Here is a 22,917-nt window from a genome sequence, read left to right as displayed (position 1 = left end):
CAAACTGCGAGTTGAGCTTCATTTACATAAAGCGATTCCGGGCGGGCGGGCGGGCGGCGCAGGAGGAGGAGAGAGGCGGGCAGGCCGGGACGGGGACCGGGGACGCAGCGCCGCGCCCCGTGGGTGAATCCCCGCCGCGCCTGGGGGACCTCCCTCCCCGGGCAGCCCGAAGATCGCCGGCCCGGGCCGCCACCATGCGCGCCCCGCCCCTGCCGCCAGGCCCCTCGCTCCTAGCCTGCGCCACCGCCGAGCCCGGGGGGCAGCGGGAGGTGGGGAGAATGCCGCCTGGGGTGGGTAAGTTCGGGGCTCCGCTGCCGCTGGAATCTCCCGTTGTCGCGCAGGCCGGAGTGGTGGCCCCCGGACCTCCGAGTGCCTCCTTCCTCCCGAGGTGTACGGAGGCTTTGTGTGCCAGGTGAGTGCAGCCTCCCTCCCTCCCCCGCCGCGCGGCTCGCAGCCGGCCTAGCGCTGGAGGCAGGTGCTGCGAGTCTTGGCTGAACTTCCCATTCTCTTGGGGCATGTGGGGGAAGGGCAGGCTGGATGCACTTGAACTCCTAGACTCCAGTGGGAACCTACCTGGGGAGAGAGTGGCTAGAGTCTGCTGGGCACGGGAGTGCGTTCCTTCTTGTATTCCCTCTCGCTTTCCTCTCCGACCTCCTCCTCCTCACTCTCCTCCTCCTCACTCTGCTTTTGGGTTAGTTCCTGCCTTCCTAATACTTGGGGTATTGGTGCCACTGAGAACTTTGGGTTCTTTCGTCTAAAACACATCCTCTTCAGCCAGAGAGAGGGAGAGAGGGAGTGGGAGAGAGAGAGAGAGAGAGAGAGAGAGAGAGAGAGAGAGAGAGAGAGAGAGGGAGACTGACTGACTCTGAGACTTAGAAATCGCTGGTCAGTTTGCAGCAATGTGAAGAATGCGCCTGTTTGGGGAGTAATTAAAGAGAGAATCAGTATAGAGCTGGAGGGACCTATGGAGATCATCTTGGCTGCCCTCTAATTTCGGGTTGTTCTTCTGCCAGAGCCCATGCAGCATTTATTTGGGGGGTGGTGGGGGGAGGTACGAAGGAAGGAAGAGGTAAGATTTTTATCCAGTTAAAGAGGAGAGATGTCCAAGTTAGGGTAGCAACAAGAAAAAAAAAATGGCAACCCCAAAGTCATTTTTGTAGGCTTAGAGAAAAAACAAGCTTTCATGAAAACAGCCCTTTCTGTCTTGTACAGATCTATGTAATGATGATGGGGAATCTTGCCCTCAGGGGAAAGCCCACGGCCAGTACATGGCACACTCCAAGGGAGTTTCAACAGCCTCACATAGTGGTACCCCCGTAAGCTAAACTGGTTTAAAGGCAACCAGCGGCGGCGAGCAGGTGAATCCATGAGGGCGCCTCCACTCTGCGTTTGTGTCATTTATCAGCCTTGGGTGACTCTCGTGAAGCCACTGACGTATAACCACAGAGAGTCTAGCTTTCCCATCTGGAACCCAGGGAAGGCCTCTTTTTCAGGCTCTGGCCAAGCAGGGCCTGCTTGGTGGAAGGTATCAAGGCCCAGCAAGGCAAACAGACTTAAGCCTCGGAGAGATAGTAAGAAAGTTACACGTCATCTTCATCTTACTTCATTTCATGCTTTGAGATCCTTGGAGACGAGTCACTAAGTAAATAGAGTATAATTTGAAGCTCACCCCAGCTGGGGGTAACTGTTTCTTTACCATCAAGCAGCAGGTGCAAGTTTGTAGAGTTGGCCCCTGGAGTCCCCTCATTCCTAAATTCAGGAGGTGTCAAACCTTCATGTTCTTTTAATGGCTGTGGTTTCTGGATAGGTTTCAAGGGAAACCCTAAAAATCACGAGTTCCAGTGGGCTGGAGTGCTGTGGCCCAGACAGCATTAAATAGGAGAGCATAGACCTTCCGAGGTAACAGGCTGCATGCGGTCAAGGACTGGGAGGCTGAGATTCCAAATCGCAGACGTAGAACACGGGCAACAGAGGTGGGCTGTGAGGGGTCTGGACACCCAGAGTCTAAATCACTTAAGGATTTCAAGAAGGGGGTCTTTGGAGAGGGGAATACCTGGGTGTTTGCACACCTGTATTTGTGTTCATCTAGTTTCGAGGGGTTCCCGAAGGCCTCCCTTCCAGAGAGTGTGCAGCCTTCAAGGCCAGCAGCAACTTTCTCCCCCTTTGCTTTCCTAAGTCACAGGACAAAAGGGATTGTCTGCATTTGATTTCCAGTATGGCTTTCAGAAGACATGTAAAGTGGCTCTCAGAACGGGCTGGGGGTCACACTGGGTCTTTTATTTAATTACACAAGTGTTATTTAACAACATGGGGTCGGTGGCAGCAGCAAGCCCTTATACACTTTGAAAGCAGTTCTTTTGGAATGGCAAGAAATTAAGTGCCTTGAAGACCTTCTGTCTTTATGGCATGGGTCACTTGCCTCCCTCTTCACCCCCACCCAATAGGTATACTTTCTATGGGATGGAAGCTGTTCTCCACATCTAAAAACTGCTTTCATTGACAAGGAACTTGCTGACTCTGAGAACAACAAAAACAGTGAGCAGCAATCGCCAACCACCTGAAACATGAAGAGAGGTCGTAGAAAGGCAGGGCCCAAGTCAATCGGTGCTTCCGGGCGGCCTCTTATTGGGCTTGTCCTGGCCGGACAGCAAAGTGCTTTCTTGCTGTTTGGGGACTGGATTTAACTGCCATGTATACTTAGTGCCAGTTAGACTTCCTAGTGTCAAGGAGCCAAAATAAGGGAGATTCACCATTAGGACTTAAAGTGGTGGGTGGCTCTTACACTTTTCTAGGACAGGCCTGGCTCACTTTGGGCAACCTGAAGGGGGTTGGTTCATTAGAATAAATCTGTAAATGAAGACTGATAGAAATGGTCTACTCCTGCCCATGGAGGTTTGGCTGGTTCTTAAAGGAACTAAAAGTATTGGTCACATGTAGTGTCCAGGGAATATGTTCTTATTGCTGGTGTGTGTGTGTGTGTGTGTGTGTGTGTGTGTGTGTGTGTGTATGTTTGTGTATACACGTGCATGTATGAACTGTTGTTCCTTTTAGTGTTATCTTCTAGAGGATTTGAAAATGATAGTGTGAGAGATTGGGAATGCTTGAGGTTCCCAAAGCAGACTCTTTCCTAGGAATCTTAGTTTAATTGGGGAATTGCAAAAGTTTCATCTTTAAAAGTAAATATTTAAATGACTAAGCAGTGTTTTCTCAAAATGTGTGGAATTGCTGTTCCTCCTTGCTGTCTGCATTGGTGCCTGGAAGCTTCCTAGCTTGCTTCCCAACCTTGGGCCCTGAGTCTTTCCTGCAAGGAGGCAGTGAGGAGTCTGGTCTCAGGAAGCTTGTGTAAGCCCCGCCTCCCGGCTGGCCTGCTCTGCAAGAATAATGCACCTGATGCTTGCTGTAGCGACCTCAAGGAGTACAGTATGTGCTGTGGTTTCTGCTTTCATTTGTGATTAAAATGGTTGCTTGCTGTTAGGCTGGCCTATTTCTGTAATGTTTGGGCCTGTTGGCCTACTCTGGTTCCCAAGGCTGTTGTAATTAACCAGTATGGGGGCGGTACCATCAAAACACAACAGGAAGGCAGATTCCATTATCTCGAACTTCATAGGGTTGTCCACATGCTCTGGTATGAGAATTTGGTTGTAATGGTTATTGTTAGCAATCACAGCATAGCTGTGACTCTCCAGTCCTTTCTCCCAGAGTTAAAGAACTGTGGTCAGGAAACTGGGCAGCCCGATTTAATGGAATCCAAGCAAGGGAATTCCTCCGCAGGAGCGAGGTGCAGGAAGGTCCTAAAGGTACCGGTTCTGTTCTGAGCACAGTGCCCTGCGTTGTGAAGCCACTGAATCTGAGAGACAGACACACAGAAGCTAAGATTTCCTCAGACTGCCCGGAGGGAGAGACGCAGGCAGAAATCTTGGGTCATTGGCAAGCTGCTTTCAAAATCCAGATTAAAGAGCAAAACTATCAAATCCACGACTGTCAGATTTATTTTCTGTATGATTTAAAGTTGATTACCAGACGGTTCTCAGGAAGTGACAGTCAGATGTTAGAGGGCTGTTTTGGTTTTCATTTTTATTTTTTGTATGTGGCAAATGACTGTTACAGACACGGGAACCAGGGACCCTGGGAAAGCACGGCCTACCTCCAGTTGACAGACAGCAGCACTGTGTTACTGCTTTCAGAGACAGTGACACAGAGAGATGTGTTGTGTTGTTTTCATTTTTTTTAAAACTCCCCCCTCCCTTCTTTCTTTCTATCCTGTTTTTCATCCTTTGGGTCAGGGAACAGGCTAGTGAGGACTGAAGACAAGCCACAAATGTAGCAGTGACAGGAGTGTTTCTAGAAAGTTCTTTGCCCTCGAAAGTTACCCTAGCTGCTGATTTGTTAAAGTTTTTGTTTTTGTAAATTTCCTCCTTTGGGTGTTTTCTGCCTTTCTTCCACTCCTAACTCCTAGAGCCTCTTGCTTTTGCAAGGATAAAGATGGAAGAAATCAAAACAGAGGAGGAGACAGAGCTTGTGAGGGACAGACAGATTGGCTCCGTTGCGCATCAAGAATTGTGTTGTTTTGACCCAACCCAGGACCCTTAGTGAAATACCTGATGCTTTATCTATCTGCCTTTTGGGTGAGTCCTTCTCCCTTTTCACCATGTAGGGCCTGTCAACAAGAGTATTTGTGTGTGTGTGTGTGTGTGTGTGTGTGTGTGTGTGTGTGTGTGTGGTGTTTTATGTGCTTCTTCAGAGGAGTCCAACCTTGCCTGCATCCTGGGAAGGGCTTAGGTGGTTTTTAACTGGAATCTTTGAACTCCTCTACAGACAGGTCTGAGGCTTCCAGAGAAAGGAGACTTAAGACAGGCCAGACATTTGACCACCTTCCTGTGGCATACCCTTCTGTTTCCCACTGGTTTGGGACTGAGGCAGCTGGAAGGCCTCACCACTTGGAGATGGGGAAGGGCGGCTGTGTCTCCTTTTCTGGGAGGAAGAGAGTCACACTAGGGTCTTAAAGGCCCTCTGAAGTGATTTTCTTGAATCTGATCTTAAATGGGCCTTTTGGGGGCAAGAGTTAGGGATTTCTGGAGTGTCTGAAGTTATCACTAGAAAATCCTTTAGTGGAAATGAGAAAATTGGCTCAGTTGAGCCATATGCAAAAGAGGTGGGTTTTCTTTTCTTTTCTTTTTTTGGCTTATTTATTTATTATTATTATTATTATTATTATTATTTGAGACAAAATGTCTCTGTTTAACAGCCCTGGCTGTCCTAGACCAGCCTGGTCTCATACTCAAAGATGAGCTTGCCTCTGCCTCGCAAGCCAGTGCTGGGGTCAAAGGCATGCACCACCAGTCCCAGCCAGGAGGTGGGTTTTCATCTGCAGCTGATGTTATGCATTGTCCTGCAAGTGAATTCAGCCACAAACCTTTGATCTGGGAGTGAGACCTCTGTCTGGGTAGTTCTGGAGACAGGGGCTCCTGTGTATTGGGAGGGGGTTGAGAGTAGGCCTGAGTGAATGGGGGTGACTTTGAGGATGGGTTCTGACAGATTGGGAGTGGGTACTGAGTCTTACTGTGTGAAGAGTCTTAACTGTTAGGTACCATGCCACATGCAGGAGCGAGCAAAGGGCAGTTTTGCTGGTTTCTTGGTTGCTCCTGGCTCCAGCCAGCGGGATTGGAGAATGCATTCTTCTGAGACCATTGGCCAAGCTATATTTTGGATAAACTGGTACCTGCTTACACTTTCGTCACCGGCTTGCTGTGCATGTCACTGTTGAAATTTCAGTTCAAAGGCCTGTCTCTCACTGGAACCTCCTGATTGGAGGGACTGAAGTCAGATTAGCCCAGCAGAGGGAAGATCCAGGTCTTAACTTGATAGCTGGTTTCAGCCCTAGGCCCCCTTCCCGAGTCCTATAAGCACCCATTCAAAGGTGCAAGTCTTCCTTTTTGGTATCTGAAAAACTCCTTTTCAGGGGTCCACACTGCCCTAAGTCTCTAAAAAGCATGTCTATGTGGACATGAGCTCACTTGTTCCCCATACTTCCAGTCTCTAAGTGGCCTACTTTGCAAAGCTTTTCCTGACAGCTTGTCCAGGGAAAATAGGCTAAAGGACACATGGATTTCTATTTTTTAATTAAAAAAAAAAATGTTTAAATGCTCCTCAGCAACTTTTTTTTTTTTAAACAACTTTTCTTAACTGCTCAAGAGACAATGCAAGCCTCTTTTCTGTTTCAAGACCTGCTTCCTAAAATGCTCTTTGGCTCAGGGCCTTGGTTCTTAATGTACATTTGGCTGGTTTGGGGAAGTGGATTTTGCTTTCCTTATAACAGCCCTACCATCTCTCTGTGGAATATCTGCATCCGCATGAAAGTGTCAAGTCAACTTCTGGACACATGAGGAAGAGACCCTTGTGTCGCGGGCGGGTGTCACTCCCGAAGCGCACTGGCTTTTCAACACCTTCTCTGTCCTGCCAGGCTCTCGAATGCGGTCACTTTATACAATCTGATCACAGGGATTGCTGGGAACTTGAGGAGCGTGTGCGATCTCAACCTGGGTTGATTGCTTTTTCATAAGATAGTATTTTGTCCACTTCGACAGTATAGTTCCAGATAAGCTGGATGTGGTAGATGCCTATAACCCCAGCATTTGGGGAGGGCTGAGATGGGAGTGTCAGACGTTCAAGGCTCATCTGAGCTGTGTAGTTACTTAGACCTACACTCCAAAACTGAAGTGGGGTAAATAGCAGAATGACCGCAGTGGGTTGTACCCCACCTCCCTACCCCTTGCCTTTTTCAAAGAGAAAGTGGAAACTGATTTTTCTTCGACAGTTACTAAACCTACACCAATCTTTGGGGAAAGCAGAGAACTTGTAGGTCTTTTTAAAAAAAAAGAGCTGTATTGATCGGGGTTGTCTAAAGGAACAGAATGGATAGAATGAATATATGTATTAAAAGGGGATTTATTAGAATGGCTTATAGGATGTGGACTGGATAGTCCAACAATGGCTGCCTTCTGCTTGGGACGGCCGAGAATCTGGCTGCTGTCTCAGTAGTTCTGATATGAGAACAGGCTGGATGTCTCAGTGGTTCTGATATGTCACCTGAGGCCTGGAGGATTCCTGGAGAGGGGCATGTCTTTGGTCTGTACTGGAATCCCCGTGAAGTTTCTTTTGATATTGGTAGTGTGCCAGAGCAACGAGATCCATGGACTTGGCCCGTGAGAGTGAGGGCAAGCAGACAGAAAGCAAGCTCCCTTCTTCCAGAAGGTGCCACCCAGATTCGGGTGGGTCTTCCTGCTTCAAATAATCTAAGAAAACCCCGCATGGGGTGCCCAGCAGCTTCGGTTTTAGTTGATTTCAGGTATAGTAGTCAAATTGACAACCAAGATCAGGAAGGAGGCATGGCCTTTTTCATTGGTGAAGGTACAAAATAGCGACTCAGGAAATCAGAGACATCTAGGATCAGAGCCCCTCACATGTGGACTCTGTTAGTCGGCTCGGTTCCATAGGTCAGAGATCCTGATCTCTGGAAAGCCAATTCACTTCATGACACTGTTGGTCTCACTCCACTGTGGAGGCCACTGATGGCGAGGCCTAGCTCTGTGGACATTCCCTGTGTGATTTTGAACCAATCTCTTCCCCTTCCTGAGCCTCCCTTATGTATCAGAGGGTATGAGCTCACCCCTGCAGCGAGAATTCAGTAACATGGAAGACAGGCACTTGAGTGACTTAGCATATGGAGGAGACACTGAATGTTGGCTCCCACCCGTCTATTCCATTTCTGCCCAGAGCCTCCATTGCTCTTCTTTGTCCCACACCCTGTCAGAGAGTGACTAAGAGTCTCGAATTTCCCTCACTCTTCCCTTGTTGGCTGGGAATAAGCTACCTCTTTTCTGACATCCTAAAAGTGTTCTGGAGCCTGAGGGTCTGCCTTAGAACCAGTGCCCTCCCCCTTCCATCCTCCCCACGTGCCTCACCCCCACAAGCCTGGCAGGAGGCCCCCTAAGTGAGCAGCCCACTCCATGACCCACCTAGAGAGGCCTTCCTGCTCTGGCTTATATATGCTAATAGGCCTGACTTGTCCTGGCTTGTTTGTAGTGATTTGTAGAGGCATTTATATGCAAATACTATCAACTTGCTGAGTTAATTATCATGTGCCCTCCCCCCAGCCCCTCTCTTACAAGGCCTCCCAGCCTGACTGGCCTGATCTCTTTCAGCCTTGAACTCTTCCTGTCTTGGCCTCCTAGTTTGTCCCCTTCCGGTAGCAGCTGGCCTGGTCACAGCTTCTTCACGGCAGTGTTGTCTGTCATAGGAACCATGTGGTCAACTGTGGCAAACTGGGCATTCCAGGGATGGCCCAATTCCAACCTTCTGTGAGAGGCAGCCTGTTGCCTGAAGAGGGGCCCCAGTCACACAGGCTTGAGCTTTCAGCCACTTTACCTTGAAGGACAGGTCCTTGGTTCTGTTGGTCTTTGGTGCTCAATCATTAGTGAAGATAATAGCTTCTACGATTATTTCCATTTCCTCATATTTAAACAACTGCAACTTATTAATTCAGAATCCTGGGGAGGGTCTATTCCAAAAGGATGTCCCCTCTTGTTCCCAGCCCTGGGGAATAAGAGTGGACCTCAGGCCGAGTTTCCTATTGATGTTTATGGGTGGGTAATTCCTGGTAGGGGGCACTTAAGGTGAACATTTTTGTCTTGGCTCTATTTGCATATAAATACCTAAGCATGTGTAGCATCCTTAAGTCAAGAGGCTTCTTTCTGGCCACTTGATGTCAGTAGTTCTCGCTCCTGCTGACATGACAGTCAGACTTGTTTCTAGGAATGGCCTGGGGAGGTAGGCCTTCCCCTGGTTGAGGACTACAAGATAGAGTTTGTTTCTCCAGAGTGAAGAGGTGGCAGGTCTCTGACCCCTCCCGCCAAGGACTGCGTCACTGCTACCGCGTCGTCGAAATGGTAGCGTGCTAGCCGAGCGGCCCCGGAGCTTGTGATTTGACCCATCTGATAATCAGATGCTTCTGTGGACTTAATTTCATGGTAGTCTTTTTAGCATCTGAAAAGCAGTCGTTTTTCCTTTTGGGGAAGAGTGGTGAACTAAGAGTTTGAGGAGGTAACATTCTTGTCTGTGGCAGGCTGCTCTGTGGATACAGAGTGGCAGCTCCGTGTGTGTGCAGCCACATTCACCAACAGCCCTTGGACGAAAAGTCTCAACAGGTGGGACTGAGTTAAAGTACACATTTTATGCAGCCTGTGAGTGACATCAGCAGGACATCTCCTCTCCACACTTCCTGGGGCTGGCTGCATTTCCAATCTGAGCTGACAGCATATTGGCCATCTTTGTTGACTCAGGTCATTTTCTAGTCTTAACTTAGAGTCAGAGTCTCCTCCTCCACTCCTCCCTCCTCCCTCCTCTCCCCTCTCTCTCCCTCCTTTATCTCCCCCCACCTCTGTATGGTGGGGCCTTGGCTGCACTGATGCGTGGTCCTCCCAGAGAGCACCCTGGCCAGGCCTGGAAAGGAGAGTAAACACACTGAGGACTCTTCGGACACCACACAGACTAATGGTTTGGGCTAATTTTGTGTACAAGGTCCCTTTTGTTAGTCAAGGGGGTGAACGTCCACAGCTGTGCCTGGAAATTGGGGAAGGGCCTACTGGGATGGCCTTGTTTTGGAAAGTCTAAATGCAATGCTAATGGCCGAGATCTGAGCGGGTGATGTATGTGCCTTTGACTGGGCCTCCAGATAAGGTGAAGAGTATTTTAAAAGTTACTTTAGTGCAACCTCCCAGATAACTGTATGCCTGGGGCCAGGCACGATTTATGGCCAGCTGGTAGTCATGGCTGTGTGCTGGCCTCACTTTATCTTTTGAGTTCAGGCTCTGTAGCTTAACTGGTAATGCTCTGTTTATCTTTTTTGGGGGAGGGGGTACAGATGTGGGTTTTGATCAGGTATTGTTGGTGGAGTCATTCATACTTCTGCTGCTGGGGGTCCCTGATGATGATCTGCACTAGGTGCTGTGTTATAGGGTTTCCAGGGGCCTGGGTTGCAGGCCCCCCATCTTATCCAGTGTCAGGGCCTACCAAAGATGTGAGCCTGGGGGAGGGTTTGCAGAGGCCTTAATATAGCCCCCGCCCAGGTTCCTTTCACCCTTGGCTTGCCACCTCCAGACTTCCTGCAGCAGCCCTGCAGGCCTGGCCAGCGCACCACGCATGCTTTCCCTTTGAACAGCCCGCTTGTGGGTCAGGGGCTTCCAAGCTTTTTTGGACAACAGTTGAGCGTGGGAATCTGATGATCATTCTAGGAAAAAAAAATCTTTCTGATACAACTAGGAGAGACTCAGTATTGACCAGTCAGAAGCCTTCCCTCCTCCCCAACCCCACTGTCTCCAGGAGGAACAATTCCTGTGCTGAGAAATGCCCCTAGACTTTGCTTTTGGGAAAAGGAGGGTTTTATTCAGATTATGTGGATTTTGTTATTATTATTATTATTATTATTATTATTATTATTATTGTTGTTGGTTTATTTGTTTTTGAGACAGGGTAACTCCTGCTGACCTGGAACTTACCATTTAGACCTGGCTGGTCTTGAACTCACATAGATGAGGTTTTGCTTACCCTTGACCCCCGCTGAGTTTTGAGATTAAAGGTGGATGCTACCATGCTTGGCCTACTTTGCCTTTAATCATCAGGTTGCGACATGTGCCACATAACTCCTGTCTTAAAAAAAAAATTTTATTTTAAACTCTGTGAAAGTGTGTGTGTGTGTGTGTGTGTGTGTGTGTGTGTGTGTGTCCGTCCCCCTCAGAGGCCAGAGAATGTTTGGGATCTCCCTTGTGATCTCCTTGTGAGCTGGAGCAGTTGTGAGCCACCCACATGTGGGTGCTGGGGACCGAACTTGGGTTCTCTGCAGGAGTGGTAGGCACTCTGAACTACTGAGCTGTCTTTCTGGCCCCCGTGCAGTTTTTCCTAGTTGTATTTAAGAAGTTATAATGTTAGGTCTTTTAGTTGGGGCCGGAAGGATACATGAAAATTTCCTCTGAATTTTGGAATTAATCTACAGAAATAATGTCATTATAGAAAGAACAAACTTAAGTAGGAAGTTTGTAGGTGCCTTTTTGAGGATAGAAGATGGAGCAGATTCCTTCCTTAGACCCTTGCTTTACCTATCGGGTAAACAACTGCCATCTGCTTTCAAATTTTTTTTTTTTATTTTTTTTTATTTTTCAAATCCTCAAAGACAAAGGGACCTGGAGGCTCAGACCTGTCCTGCCACATTCCTGAGTAATTTGGTTTTGATTAACTCAAGGAGAGAAGTTGGTTTCTCCTAGCGACCGGCTCTGGGACGGAGGGGATCAAAGCTTCAGGAGGGCCAGTGCCCCTAATACAAGGTTCCCCTCCTCCCTCCCGCCCTCTGCTGGCCCCTGTTTTCGCCCCCTCCTCCCCCCACCCCTTCAGAGTCCTGAGCCTTAGCAACTTGGAATTTCTGACCCTCCTAGACATGGAAGTGTCTCAGAGCTTTGGGTGGACCAACCCGGAGGAACCCCATCTTCCTAGCCCCCCTCCAAAGTTGCAGAGCGCATTCCTGTGCTAATCCTGCTGCCGGATTGCAAATGGCTGTAATTGTGTGTGCCCCTGGATGGGCCCAGTGTTCGGCTTTTCTTCTTTGAGGAGGTGGCTAAAAAGTTCATTTACATAGAGAAATGAGACTGGCCTTGTGATCTCTTGTGATAGAATAGGCTCTGCCTAATAGGAAAGGGGCCTCCTCTGTGCGGTCTCCTGGGAGGGAGAGTGTGTGTGTGGGGGGGGGAGAGGGAGGGGAGAGAGAGAGCGACAGAGACAGAGAGAGACAGAGACAGAGACAGACACACACACACACACACACACACACACACTTCTCAATTTTCTGTGTTCTGGGCATTTTAGGGGGAGGGCAGTTCAGACAGGATATTCTGCTCTTGATATTAAGAAATCCGTGTAGAGTCCAGGACTGGCCTCATTGTGGGTAATCCCACATTAAACTCACATTCAACAACTTTCCAGTATGTTTTAGAACCTTGCCATAGGGCTTAAAACCAATGAATAACATCTTGGAGGAAGGACATGCCACCTAACCCCACTTTTTTTTTTGAATTTATACGACACTTGAAATTTGGTGATGGGATTTGGGGACACTGAGCTAGGCCAGTTAGAAGTGGATGCTTGGGAGTCTGTATTGTAGCTTCAGGGTGATGCTTCAGAGAGACAAGGAGAACCCAAGTTATACTGGAGAATACTCTCTGCCCCAATCTGAAGGGGAAAGGCAGGCAGAGGTTCTAGAACAAGACTGTCCAATAGAAGCACACAATTTTAAATGAAGTTTGATAAAGTTTCATACTAGCCATGTTCAAAAGTACAACAGAATTAGCTTTACTATGACATTTTATTTAGCGCAGTATATTAAAAACGTGGCCATTTAAACATGGAATCAGTATTTAAAAATTTCGAAGCCTTGTAATTTCTACTTCGGGCATATCTCAGTTCTCATCAGCCGAATTCCATGGCCTCCAGTGGCTCCCTGCTGTGGACAGGGCCGCCTGCAGTAAAAGACCAGTCCTGGCTCCCTGGAGGTTCAGTAGGTGGAGATGAGTTACCCTTGGACCCTTCCTGAGGTTCAAGAGGGTGGGCTGAGTCTGCACACAGCTTCCCAGACACCCCTTTAGGATCGCTAGGAGGGTCAAATATGACACTGGTGTCGCTTTCATAAGTCACCCTCTGATGTGGGAATTAGAGGTGTTCACTAGGCTTCAGTGTCCTGTCCCAAGGTAGAGCACCACAGTGCCTTCAAGGAGGAGCACTTCCTGCATGCGTTCTGGAGAAAGGAGAGACAAGGATGATAAGGACACGTCCGAATCCAACAGGGGGTGTCTTACTCCTGGTCCCTACAACTTGGAAGGTTGAGCCAGAAGGATTGCCATAAGTTCAAGGTTCAAGGTCAATTTGTGTAGCTACATAAGTGAGTTCCAGGCCAATCTGGGCTACAGAGTGAGACCTTATTTTAAAAAGCAAGGGGATTTAACCTGAGCCCTCAGGCATGCCAAGCAGTTTAAGGCCTTTGGATAGGAGGTTTGTTTTTAAAGACAGGCTCTCACTATGTAGCCTTGGTCCAGAACTCACTCTAGACAAGCTGGCCATGAACTCCCAGAGAACCATCTGATGCTGCCTCCGGAGTGCTGGCCACCCCAGTGGTGGCTTCTTCCTCCTTTTAATACATTTTAATTTTCTGCGTTTGGGTGTTTTGCCTGCATGCATGTCTGTCTGCACTGTTTCTGTGCCTGGTGCTTGCAGAAGCTAGAAAAGGGTGTAACCAGTTCCCCTTGGAACTAATGTAACAGACCGTTGTGAGCTGCTGTATTGGTATTAGGAATTGAACCCAGGTCCTCTGCAAGAGCAGCAAGTGCTCTGAACCACTGAGTCCCAGGTTATGGCTCTTTTCAAGGTAAAGCAGTGAGAACGGTCTGTCAGAAAGAATTGCTGTGAGGAGCATATGTCAGAGGAGCATGCTTTGTCCAGAGTGGAGTTAGGAGCTTCTGCATTCACACTATTGACACCCCAACCCCCATTCCTTAGTCAGTGCCTGTGATAAGAACAGTTGTACTTGGGTATTACCAGTCCCGGGTCGCCTGTCCAGTTTCACCTCATAGCCCATCCGAGGGCCCCCTCTTGGAGGCCAGTGGAATTTGTGCCCTTGGTAAACCTAGAAGTGGGTGTGGATTGGGGTTTTGAAGCAGGGAGGTATCTAATTCCTTTAACAGGCTGGCCTCCTGGGCAGGCAGAAAACAAAACAAACCCCCAAGTGTGAGGTAGCAGGGGCCTGATGCTGGCCTCTGCTAGGGACAGCGCCGCAGCTGTCTGACCCCGGGTGAAAAGTTCAAATCTGCATTTAAAAGGAGTGTTGTGACCCCCATCCCTTCCCCCAGTCAAGTTGAAACTGTTCACGCTGTCTAGGATATGATCTGGCTTTGCACTAGGACATCACATAGCTTTAGTTCCCTTGGCCAAGACCTGACGATGCTGTGGGGACGGGCTTTGGAGAAGGAGGGTGTCTCTGAGATGTGGTTCTTGAACAGCCATGGTCTTTGAGGTGCCTGAAAGGAGGGGAAATTTCTTTCTGGGCCAGACTCTAAAGTCCTTAGCAAGGTTCTTCAAGGCCATTGTGGGCTTTGTGGGTCCCTGGGAGGTGGGGAGGGGCGGCATCTGATGTCCAAAGCCATGGAGGTGATGGCATTCGTAGTTGGGGGATTTGCTCACTGTATCCATTGATGATATAAGAATGCACAGTTGAGTTAGGGCTTTTTTTTAGGAAGCATCCATGACCCCGTTGGACAGAACTAAGATGGGTCAGTGAGAAACTGGAATGGGGTAGGAAGAGAGCCAGGCTGCATTGGGGGGTCTGAAAAATTGACTGGCCGGTTACGGTATAGAGGGGGCCTGCTCAGCTCTGATTTGTTTACTTGGGCATTAGGTGAATGTAAACAGTTCAACCTCTCCGATTTTACATCCCTAAAGGGTCTGAGCTTGAATACAAATGGGTATTAGGCCCCTGTGGTTTCAATGACTTCCCTCCACTCCCTTTCCTGGTGCTAACTGGTGGTCTTTGACCTGCCCTAGGAGGAGGAAGGGAAGGTCATTTGCAAGCATGGACTCTTGCTGGCCTTTCTCTTTGCTTTGCTGAGGTCCCACTCAAGGCCCGGGAAGCTGACTGTTTTGATTTCTTGTCTGATGGAGGAAGAGGAGTTTGCTAGATCCCAGGACTTTGTCAGGTGCACTTGGAAAGCTGGGAACTGGGTTAAAGTGACCTTTCAGTGCTGGCCAAAGGGTAGCAATACTCTGTTTCCTTCTTCCCCAGTCTGTCCTTTTTGGAAAGGGACTTGAACTTTGGAGCCTTTCCAGCAGATTATGGTGTCTGCAAAACTCATGCTTTCCAGAAGGGGCATCTGTTTGGTTTGTTTAACACATTTGCCTCCTCTCTAGGAGATCCTAGGAATGCGCACAGTCTTGAGGACCCTGTCAGACCACCCACTGGCCCAGAAGCTTCTGGAATGTGCCTTCTGTTAGCATGCATGCATCCTTCTGGAACCTGCACACCTTGCCTCTCTCTGAACTCCACACCCTGTCCGCAGTTCCTGGAAGGGGTTCCCTTCCTTAACACCACAGGGCCGTTCTGACCCATAGAGGAAGGAACAGGTCATTCCCCTCCCTGTACAGTCGGGTTCTGGTTCATGTGTTCGAGGCCTGGGCAGTTCTGTTCCTTGCGGTGGCTCTGAGTCCAGTCACGCCATCACAGGGGCATTTTAATTAGCAGTGCCTTAGTCATTAGTGAGTTATTGTTTTTGTCTGGAAACACTTAAGTACTGTTTACTCGATGTCTCAACGAGATGCAAAACAGCAATTAAGCAGAAATTTGTTGTGTGAGGCAGGGACCAAAATGGATCGTCACAAGCCCGTTGTGGTTCCTTCAAACCAAGGAAAATCGCCTTCCTCTTTGGCCTCCCTATCATTGGAATGCTCCAGAATCCGTTTCTTCCTGACCTGCCCCCTAGAGTTATTGGGCAGAAATGCTTAGGAACCTCCAGGTTTCTCTGGTGTGGACATTTAGGTTTGAAGTGTTAATGTTTACATTTCTTTCCTTGACATTTTTTTTCTTAGTGACCTGGGATATTTCGAAACCTTTTCAGATGAAGATTAACTGTTTGTGATAACTTTTACATGCCCTGTGTGATGATTTGTAGAACTCAAGTCATTTCCGTCATGTTCCTTGAGACCACATGTCCTTGTTAGCCTTGGGGAGGCTTTGTGACCCTTGGGCATTGTGGGATAGTAGGATAAGTATCGCCTTTACATTTCAGATTTTTTTTTTTTTTTTTTTGAAAAATAGACTAGCAAAGAAGTTGTTAAGAGGGTTTCTGGCTGAGGTAGAGCTGGAGAGGCAGTTGAAAGTAAGACAAACAAAGTAAAACAAAACCCAAGTTGAGCAGGAGGGGCATTTGCGTGACTGCCTACAACTTAGGCAAGTGGCGCTGAACCCAGAGGAGCAGTCCGCTGCTAAACCAACAAGAAAAGAACCCCCCCCCCCCCCCGCCTCCCCCGGAGGTTTATGGGAAATGGGATCCTGTGAACAAGCTGGGGATCCTGCAGGGTGGCTAGTTAACTCCGAATGTTTTGTACTAGCATCCTTGGGCAGGAGTCGAAGGCTTCTTCCTACCCAGTTCTGCACTGGGGACTCTGGTTTCCCGCCGCTCTGCGGCTCTTCCTGCTTCCTCTTCTCTTTCCCACCCCCTTTCTCTTTTCCTTTCAAACAATATCTTCTGACTTCCAGATTTCTGATAAATTGATAAGAGGCATCGCGTGAGTCAATAGAGCTGTAGACACTTTGCCAATATAACCCCGACTCTATTGATCTGCCAGTAAATTAAAGTCTTACTTAGAGGCTGCCAATATTTCTAATCTCCTGCCTCACCAATTACGTCCTCCCAGCTACCTGGAAGGAGGACTTGGGCCTTTGAACGTCTATGGTGGTGTTTTAAGGGGGCTGTTCGCTTTCTGGGGGGTCCTGGGAGGTGCTTGCTTTGACTATCTGCAGTAGGGGGCGTAGATACCCTTGTGGGATCTGTTTTCATGCTCCAAGTTTCACTGGTCAACATCATTGGACGACAGATTCCATCATGGTGGGCACGTACATTTTATGGACCACGTCTGTGGCTCTCTTACTCTTACATGGGCTCTCGGTTTGGAAGTGGAGAAAATTGAAGGGGCTGGTATGAAGGAGTACCCTGGGCATGTTTTGTGGCTATCTTCTACTTAAAAATTGCATAAAAATCGTATTCAATTTTATTCTTTTTTTTTTTTTTTTTTTTTTGGTTTTTCGAGACAGGGTTTCTCTGTGTAGCTTTGTGCCTTTTCCTGGATCTCGCTCTGTAGACCAGGATGGCCTCGAACTCACAAAGATCCACCTGCCTCTGCCTCCCGAGTGCTGGGATTAAAGGCGTGCGCCACCACCGCCCGGCTCAATTTTATTCTTAACACTGGGAGAGCAAAAGAAGTTTGTATTAAAAGCTAGGTTGTTAGTGTTTATCATTAAAAAACAAAACAAAACTTAAAAAAAAAAAACAAAAAACTGTAACAAGCCCAAGAAGGTGTGGAGGAGGACAGGAAAGTCGCTAAGAATGACTGGACTAGATGTGAGCTTCTGTGGGCACTTAGCACCCCCCCCACCCCCCCTCCTCCCCCCCCAAACCCCCCCCCCCCCCCCGCCCCAGGAGTTGCATGGTTTGCTTTGCATTTGCATCATTGGAGCGGAAGAATGAAGGAAAGAGAAGTGTGTGTGTGTGTGTGTGTGTGTGTGTGTGTGTGTGTGTGTGTGTTGCCCACTGTAGTTTTTGCTGTGTTCCTCTCTCTGGCCTCCTCTCTCACTTGTCTGAAGTGAAGTAACAAGCGCTGCCTAAGATTGTCCACTCAGGGACAGTGAGGCTCACACACTTCCCTGCTGGGATTCCCACTTCCAGCAATGGCTGTGTGAGCAAATCGTTCGTCCGATAAGCTCTTTTCAAGTCCTGTTTATGTGGTTGGCTTTGGGAAGAAATCTCCAGATAAATACTGTGTTCTCGCTAATACACCAGAGCAAAAAGGGGGGGAGGGGATGTGGAGAAAAAAAGAAAAAGAAAAAAATCAACGGGAGGGATAATTCCTTCTCTTGTCCAGTACATATGTTTGGGTTTCTACTTCTGATGCCACACATGAAATATATATTTTTTTTAAATGGAAAATTCAACCTTTGGAGGCTTGTCTCTTCTCAGGTATTCTGAGGAAGGAAGTGTCAGGAGGTGTCTGAACCTTCAGAATAAAGACCAGCTTGGTCTCTAACTTGATGTCCAAAAGGAAGATTCTAGTCTTCCACTTTCTCTCTTGGCTTTTTTTCCCTCCTCTCCCTAGGCCTCAAGAGCAAGAAGTTGAAGGTGACTATGGGTCAGATAGGAAAGCTTGCTGGTGGCGTTCTTTGGCTGGCTGAATTGGGGAGCTGTATGAGTATAAGAGCAGGTAGAAGGTGATGAGAGACCTCCCCTTCCACCTGATGCCTTGCGGCACGGTGGGGAAGCCGGGGCATCCAAGATGGCAGCGTGCTGAGTCCAGGGAGGAAGCACGATCCTTGGTGTTGGTGAGGTTGCCAATGCAGGGCCTGAAGAGCCTCTCTACACATTCCTTTGACTCCCTCTGGCTGAGTGAAGACGATGTTCGCTGAGGAGAAACCCCAGGAGGTTACAATTGACTTTCCCCTTTGTTTGGACTACATTGTATTGGAGGAGGGGTTTAAATCTTGTTCACACCTGTTGGGGCTGAAAGCCGGCTTTGAGAGCAGTTTGTAACAAGACTTCTGTTGTTGTTGCCCAAAAAGTTTCCAGCTCACAACAGAGGAACTTTATTGTAGCAACTTGTTAATGTTCAATTAGGCAAATTCTGAGTGCCCCAGGGGCAGTGAGAGGGTGTGCTAGCTTTCTCTGGGAGGCCTACTGCCCTTATTCCCAGGGATGGGACGGGACAGGCAAAGCCTTCTTCCCCTGGCTCCTGGTGTGGGGGATGGGGGGCAATAGCTGGGATCTTGGCTCAGCCTGGGAGGCCAGTTGAGGTTGGGCAAGATGGAGGTAGCCATCTTCCGAGGCTGGAAGTGGGTCTTGTGTTCTAACACCTCCCGTTGGTTGGCGCTTGTTGGTGTTCCTCACCCTTGGGTGTGGCATAGGTTGTTCCTGATGCATGGTTTGCCTGTGGGTTGGGAGGCTATGGGGACACCTAACCTGGTGTGTGGCAGCCATGTCACCCCAGGCTGTGTGTGGAGCCCTGTCGTCTTAAGGAATCTGAGCCTGACTGGCCACATCTGAGTGTGTTCTCGCCCTTCTTCCCAGTGGGTTCTTGAGGGACTGACTGTCCCGCATGTTGATGGGCAGTGTCCGCCACCTCCCCCTGGCCTGAGGTCCTAAGATCCACTGACAGCAAAGCCAGGAAGCTCTTCGCTCTGAAAAGCAGTTCTGCCTGGGAGGTGCTTGTGAATGCCAGCTGGAGTGTGGTTGCCTTTTCACGCTGGGAGGGAAGAGAAGAAATAAGTCAGTGGGGGAGGCCACCGGGACTTGCGACTCTGTTAGAGTCTCAGGGTCCTTGTCCCTTCTTGTCCCTTCTTGTCAGGCCCACTGTCAACCTACCTTTGCAGAAGGAAGTGGGTGAAGTGGGTGTTTCCTTCTCCCGTCTCTGGGAAGCCTTGGCGCTGGCAAGTCCTGGCAATAAAATATTGCCCCCACAGTGGCAGCCATGCTCCACAGTGTTGAGCGATGAGGAGGGCGAGGCACCGGCAGTGTATTAAACACTAGTTGAGCGCAGGAGGGGCACTATATCACAGGAGAGAGATAAGCAAAGTTCCCTGATAGTGGATCAATAAAGGTTAGTGACATCATATCTCAGAGTGAGGGGACCTGCTTTCTGCACAGCCATTTATCAGATCCTAGCCTGGAAGGGCATTAACCCCTCGCTAGCCAGATTTCTGTTTGCCGAACACAGACTTAAGTTCCTTGTTTGGGGGGCAGGGGGTGGGGGTGGGGTGGGGAAGCTATCAGTTCCCACTAAAGCTGTGTTTAAGGGGTCTTCGCTTGCTGGTGACGCAGATGCCTTCTGCAGTTAACATATTAAAGCAGCTGCCACTGGCTGGGGCATGCATGGAGTGTTTATGGAAAATTTCTTTACTTTGAAATTCGTGTAGAAATTCCCATAAAAAGTGTTTCTGCTGGAGCCTTAGTACCGTGCTCGCCTGTTACAGGGTGTGCAGCTGTATTGCGGTCGGGTACGTGAGACCTGCGTTTTTATGTTTGAAAGTCAAGTAGCTTAAAAACATCCCCCCCCCCCCCCCGCCAAGGTTTTAGTTAAAAAATTCCTGATACAGGTTAACATGGAGCGCCTCTCCCTCCATTTTCCTGTAATCAAGTAGTTTTGATTGGAACAGAAAGTTAAAATTGTGTAAGCCTGAGACTGATCATTGTTTACCCTTATAGACTGGTAGTTTCATTATTCCGAAGTCTCTCTCTGTGGCCTAGAGCTGACAGACTGTAGCTGTTAGGGCAGATGTACCCCAGTTCCTGTTTTCTTATTGCCTTTGGACTAAGAATGATATTTTACATTTTTAAATGGTGTGTGTGTGTTCATAGAAAAGAATACTGTCTCTTGATACATTAAATCTGTAGAGAAGCTCTTTGTGCCTGTCAGTATCTCTTGGCTGTGCTTGGCCATCTTTATGTCTAGGGTGCTTACAAGCTGCAGCATGGCAAAGTTGGGACCCAAGAGAGGATACAGCGGCTCACAAGGCCTGAAACAGGTAACCGGCTCTTTATGGAAATAGCCTGCTGTCTGTAGTCTGGCTCTAATACCAGACCTACTCAGATTTGCTTGTGACCTTGAGCAAATCACTTCTTATTTATCCATTCATTCATTAATGTGTTTATTTATTTATGTATTTATTTGAGTCAGAGTCTCTCTATGTAGACCAAGCTGGCCTCAGACTCATAGAATGCACAGAGATCCACCTGCCTCTTACTCCTCTGTGTGTGTGTGTGTGTGTGTGTGTGTGTGTGTGTGTGTGTGTGTGTATGTATGTATTTGTTTGAAGTAGAGTCTCCCTATGTAGCCTTGGCTGTCATGGAACTAGTTATGTGGAGAGATCCACCTGCCTCTGACTCCCTGATGCATTGTATGTATGTATGTATGTATGTATGTATGTATGTATGTATGTATTTGTTTACTTGAGTCAGTCTCTGTATCCAAGGCTGATTTCAAATGGTTGATCTTCCTGCCTCAGCCTCTTGAGTGTTGGGATTTCTGGCCTTTGCCATCACACCCAGCCTTAATTTTACATTCACTTTCAGGTTCATTGATCTCCTCAATAAAGTTTTGCCTTCTGCCTATTTGAGGGTGTTTTGAAAGTCACAAAAAAATGGCTTTGAAAAACAGCTTACATTTGCCTAGTGCCTCGAGTTACGTTAGCACACTCTGCTTTGTACACCAAGTGCGAGGACACAAAGATGTCCCTTATGGAGATGACATGAAGCTCATAGAGGTCTCACAACTGGCCTGACTTAGGTGAAGTTTGAGTTTCTTTGTCTCCCTGAAAACTTGAAGGCATGTATCTCCCCAGAGCGGACATCTCTTGCTTTGCAGGGGAACATCAATTTTCCTCTGCGACTGCTTGAGATTTTTATCCTTAAGGAGTTGAATCACTTTTCTTTCCTTCCCACTGGTGATTTATAGATGGGGAGAACAGGCCTTTTCCTGTAGGTCTCCGACTGTTTATCTTTTTGGTTGGACCCTGACAATCCGTTGGCTGGGATGTTCCCTTTGGCTGGGGCGTTTGGGGGCCAGCTGCCAGTTTCACAGGCTGGGCGCAGTTGGGGGAAGGGCGAGGCCAGAGATTTCCAGCCCAAAGCTAATGGGAGGATGTCCAAGTGGGAAGTGTCTTTTCATTGAGGAAGTGTAGGTATTAGAGGAGGCTGGATTACTGTGTGATTGTGCTGTCAATACTGCCGTATTGAGTCCGTGAGAGCCTGCACAATACAGGCAAACACTTAACTCACTACTGCTGCTTATTGAGAAGCCAATAGCAATTTACTTGCTGACACTTGACATCAAATCCATTCCCAGAGGTGGAGCTCCTGCAAACCACCATGGTGTTCCCTCCCTTGCCTGAGAGCCCCTCTCCTACCTCGGGGTCCACCCGTGTGTGCATGTGTAGACTCATTCCTCTGTGTGTGTGTCCTGTGTCCTCCTGCCCTGGGCCAGTGGCTGCTGTTGGACAGGGAGGACTCCCGGTGGTGTGGCCATGGGGAAGATGTCCCTGTTGGATGTTCACAGCTGACATTTTCTTCTAAGCATTCTTGTGCTCCCGTTCTTTCAACAAGTGCCGAGTGACCCTCTGTTGGAGCGTCCCTGGGGAGTGAGTGTGTTTTCTGCATGTGGGAACTTTCTCCTCTTCTCTCCATAAACCAGTTCCTTAAATGGATACATGAGGAAGTCATATGTAGGAGAAGCTGAGGAGGGCTGCCTCTCCAGAAGATGGGTAGGCAGCTAAGAGAACAGACAAGGCCACAAGGGTGGTGTGTGTGTGTGTGTGTGTGTGTGTGTGTGTGTGTGTGGTAGCGAGTCTCCCATAGGACCTGTGTTCAAGACACAGGGCACACGTGACCCTAGCAGCCGGGATCGGGCAGAGCTGCACTCTCTGGCTCTCCTGTAACTGCTCATTGGATGGCTCTGCAAAGTGGCCGTTGGAGGAAGAGTGGTCTTTACATGATCAAATATGTGATGCAACAGTGGTTTAGATGCTTTCAGACCCTTTGAATCATCAGCACCGAGGGCAGCAGACCCCATTTCTGGAAGGGAAACCGAAGCACGATGGTTTAGGGGTGACGAGCTGGAAGCTGTCACGGGCTCTTCTGGTAGCGGTTTTGTGTTCTTGATGCTTTGGGACGATTCTCCCAGATCTTACAGTGTGTCTTTGCCTGGGAGGAGAAGGGGGAAGCAAGAGTTAGGGTTCAGCTGTCGGAATTGGACATCCTCTAGCCCAGCTACCAGGGAGTAAGGAAGACTTAGCCTGTGAGGGGGAAGGGGGCTCGAGAGAGACCACCATTAATTCGCCAGACTCTGTGCTTCAGTCCGGAAGCTTCTCCTCAGTTGGGAAGTTGGCTGTCGTCTTTCCTTCATGGGTTCTTCCCTGCCCAGCAGCGTTCGCTTGCATCATCACTTCCTCTGCCAAAAAGCCTTCACCTATTTTCTCTCCAGCAAGGAAGGCAAAGCCATGTGGAAGTGAGATTATGACGTCATGGAGGACTTACATATACCCTATGACCCAGGGTGTAGACCAAACCTGCT

General features: G+C 48.6%; 1 protein-coding gene across 1 annotated transcript in view; it reads left to right on the top strand.

The window, feature by feature from the left end:
- The first annotated feature begins 226 nt into the window (after nt 1-226).
- Nucleotides 227-22,917, top strand: part of Zfhx3 (zinc finger homeobox 3) — a 246,451-nt gene continuing 223,760 nt past the window's right edge. Inside the window, exon 1 of the mRNA XM_059264040.1 lies at nt 227-412. The gene's annotated coding sequence lies outside the window, so the exon portion shown is untranslated. The remainder of the gene's footprint in view (nt 413-22,917) is intronic.

The sequence above is a fragment of the Peromyscus eremicus genome, chromosome 5 (assembly GCF_949786415.1).
Source record: "Peromyscus eremicus chromosome 5, PerEre_H2_v1, whole genome shotgun sequence".
NCBI lineage: Eukaryota > Metazoa > Chordata > Mammalia > Rodentia > Cricetidae > Peromyscus > Peromyscus eremicus.
The sequence above is the reverse complement of the archived record's forward strand: the minus strand, read 5'-3'. Positions and strand labels throughout refer to the sequence as shown.